The sequence below is a fragment of the Bufo bufo genome, chromosome 2 (assembly GCF_905171765.1).
Source record: "Bufo bufo chromosome 2, aBufBuf1.1, whole genome shotgun sequence".
Taxonomy (NCBI): domain Eukaryota; kingdom Metazoa; phylum Chordata; class Amphibia; order Anura; family Bufonidae; genus Bufo; species Bufo bufo.
The window spans coordinates 359,308,429-359,312,718 of NC_053390.1; positions in this window are offsets into that span (position 1 = coordinate 359,308,429).

The window sequence follows — 4,290 nt, forward strand, 5'->3', positions numbered from 1 at the left end:
TGTTTCACACTTGTTTGTTATGTATATAATTCCACATGTGTTAATTCATAGTTTTGATGCCTTCAGTGTGAATCTACAATTTTCATAGTCATGAAAATAAAGAAAACTCTTTGAATGAGAAGGTATGTCCAAACGTTTGGTCTGTACTGTATATGACATACTCATGGTTTCCCTGATATTATACTTATGGATATAGTATATACAGAATGTATATATCAAGTGTGGCCTCCTTTACATCTCTGCAGAGGTTTTTACTCATTCAGACTGCTAAATTCAAAGTCTGCCTGGTTATGTAGTGATAAATCCCTTCATATAGCTAGCCCAACTTGCCATTCAGTGTCCTGGAAAAGCTGGGTAACAAGACTTTAAAGCTGCATTGGTGACAACAAATTATATTGCCCTGGTAAACTATTATTAATTCACACAATATATACCGGGACAGCATCAGGATTTACTAATCCTGTAGATGGCATACACTGAAAGAGGCGGTCTAGACCCGCACCTTATTTATCATCTGGTGCAGGGATAGATGCTTTTCTCTGACTCTATACCAACTATTGGCTGGTTTACAGTTCTTTGAGAGACTTTAATGGCAGAATGATGGCATTTTATACTGGTGATGTCACAATAGTTTTTATATTTAATGTATAAGCTGTGTTCTAGTTTGATGATGTCACAAAGATGTCTACATCAATGAAAAGTGCTTCACTCCAAGTAATAATGCTAATTTGAATACTTTATTAGGCAATCCCAATATATGACGTTTTATCAATGCCATTATGCCACAATTGTTGCGTAAAAAAGTCACACATTATGGCAAACAGCATGTGTGCACCATAATTTGCGACTTTTTTTTTTTAAAGAGGCGTGGCTTAGTTATTTCATGCTGCTGTCTCATTCAGGCCTCCTGCACACGAACGTGTGCGCCCCGTGGCTGTGCGGGCCGCAATGCATGAACACCGACCGTGGGGCAGCCGCAGCAGACCACGGACCCATTCACTTTAATTCCGCAAAATGATAGGACATGTTCTAGCTTTTTGCGGAACTGAAGTACCGGACGAAACCCCACGGAAGCACACCGTAGTGCTTCCGTAGGGTTTCGTTCCGTGCTTCCGTTCCGCATTTCCGCACTTGAGGACCCATTGAAGTAAATGGGTCCGCATCCGTGATGGCCACGGGATAGCTACAGTCGTGTGCAGGAGTCCTTGCTGTGAGTTTCACCAGAAAGTGGTGGAAGTTTTAATAAGAGGCTTCTTTCTTAAAGGGCTTCTGTCACCCCAAAACATATTTTTCATTTTTCGGCTTGTTAAAATCCTTATTGTACGACTATTCCCTATATATGGCTCTTACCTTTGTCTGTGGCTTTGTTTAATTAAAAATCGATCTTTTAAAATATGCAAATGACTTCACTACCAGCAAGTAGGGCGTCTACTTGCTGGTAGCGCCGCAAAAAAACGCCCCCTCCTCCTGTTGATTGACCGCCTGCGCCGAAAGAGAAGACGTCATCGGCGCAGGCGCACTGAGGGAGTGCTGAGGAGGCGAGCCTCCTTCTCTCAGAGCGCCTGTGCCAAATAAAGATAGGCGCGGGATTTGAAATGCTGACAGGGCCAGCCGGAGGAGGAGAGCGCTCGCTGGCCCTGTCAATCAACAGGAGGAGGGGGCGTTTTTTTGCGGCGCTACCAGCAAGTAGACGCCCTACATTTGCATATTTTAAAAGAAACGAAGCCACATTTTAAATGAAACGAAGCCACAGACAAAAGGTAAGAGCCCTATATAGGGAATAGTCGTTCAATAAGGATTTTAACAAACCGAAAAATTAAGGCCTCTTTCACACGGGCGTTGCGGGAAAATGTGCGGGTGCGTTACGGGAACACCCGCGATTTTTCCGCACGAGTGCAAAACATTGTAATGCGTTTTGCACTTGCGTGAGAAAAATCGCGCGTGTTTGGTACCCAAACCCGAACCTCTTCACAGAAGTTCAGGCTTGGGATCGGTGTTCTGTAGATTGTATTATTTTCTGTTATAAGGGAAAATAATAGCATTCTGAATACAGAATGCATAGTAAAACATCGCTGGAGGGGTTAAAAAAATAAATAAAATAATTCAACTCACCTTAGTCCACTTGATCGCGGCCCAGCATCTCCTTCTGTCTTCATCTGATCTCTGTGCAGCAACAGGACCATTGGTGATGTCATTTCGGTCATCACATGATCCATCACCATGGTAAAAGATCATGTGATGACCGAAGTGACGTCACCAAAGGTCCTTTACCTGTAATTAATGCTCACCACAGGTCCTGTTCAGCAAAGGAGACAGACGAGATGCCGGGCTACGCGATCAAGTGGACTAAGGTGAGTTAAATTATTTTTATTTATTTTTTAACCCCTCCAGTGCTAGTTTACTATGCATTCTGTATTCAGAATGCTATTATTTTCCCTTATAACCATGTTATAAGGGAAAATATTAATGATCGGGTCTCCATCCCGATCGTCTCCTAGCAACCGTGCGTGAAAATCGCACCGCATCCGCACTTGCTTGCGGATGCTTGCGATTTTCACGCAACCCCATTCACTTCTATGGGGCCTGCGTTACGTGAAAAACGCACAAAGAGGAGCATGCTGCGATTTTCACGCAACGCACAAGTGATGCGTAAAAATCACCGCTCATGTGAACAGCCCCATAGAAATGAATGGGTCGGTATTCAGTGCGGGTGCAATGCGTTCACCTCCCGCATCGCATCCGCGCGGAATACTCGCCCGTGTGAAAGGGGCCTAAAAATGTGTTTTGGGGGTGACGAAGCCCTTTAATATATCAGGTGCATCTCATGCCGGGGCAGGGATGGATCTGCCAGAGTTCATATATCTCCCCCTCTGTGTTAGCCGAAGGCAGATACACCATGCAAGTAAAATGCGCTTTTTCTTGCACAGTATACCCACCTTAAGCTAGCACTAAGTTTCTCTCTAGTTGCAGCAATTCACATCTGAGGACGGCCTCATAAAGTATTGATGTCAGCATCATTACTTGGAGTGCAGAACCCTTTGTTGATCAATGGTAAAAGCCCAGCCAACCCCTTTAAAAGTTTTTTTTTTTAACACACTGCTGTCTGCCATTTGCTTTTTAACTATGTCGGACAACCTCTTTCGGGAGTTAAAACCACCACAACTAAAACATACTGCATTTTGGGGAAAAAAGGTGACACAGGCCATAAAAAATGGTGAAAGAACACACACAGACAAGATGCTATACGTGTAGAGATATTCACATTTTCTATAGACTGTAAAAAACAGAATGTACTTATAGTAGATAAAGGCAGGGCTGTCAAAAGACTGCAAAGCAGGACATTGTGGATACATTTGAGCGCCCCCTGGTGGCTGCTTGCAGTAGCTTCTATGTCAAAGAGAAGAAGAGTGATGCACAGAACAGGGACAGGAGAAAAAAAAATGAGAGCTATAATTTTTGCAAGCCCCATTCAAATGAAATTGCTGCAATACTGATTCCGGCTGGACTCAATTCTGGCTTTGGCCTCATGCACACGGCCATTCACTTCAATGGGGCCGCAAAATATGCTGTCCGCATCCGTTGCTCCGTTTCGTAGCCCAGCAAAAAAATATAACATGTCCTATTTTTGTCCGCGCTTTGCAGACAAGAATAGGCAGTTATATTAAAGGCTGTCCGTGCCGTTCCGCAAAATTGCGGAACGCACACGGACGCCATCCTTGTTTTGCAGATCTGTGGTTTGCGGACCGCAAAACACACAACGGTCGTGTGCATGAGGCCTTTAGCTCATAAATTGCATCAAAAACCGCAGAGGCATTTTTCCAAAAAAATCTGTGTGTAAAACCACTCCTCCCTGTATCCCCATTTGAGATATTTATGACATATCCTCGGGGGTGTTCCATTGTTTGTATATGGGAGTTGTGAATTGCTCAGCTGAATACAGAATTCCCGCAGACTACGATGGAGAGTTTATCTTATATTTATATCTGATCTGCGGGACTCTGACACCCCTACTGATCAGCTGTTCTGCACTATCTCCAACACAGGAAGTTGTCACTAGAACTACAATTTTATTGCAACAGGAGGCTCCCATTGTGCATTAACTTTCTTTACTACTCCCATTAGCAGCAAGAATAACTATTACAACAGGTGAAAAGAGTTTTTTTCAAGACAGGTATTAGATATGTAAATGAGGTAGTCCAGGTAGCCAATCAGAGATCTCCCTAGTGTATAAAAGGTGTTGTTGATGTAGGTTCTGCCTCTTTCTTGCTGCTCCCACAAGAGAAGATACGT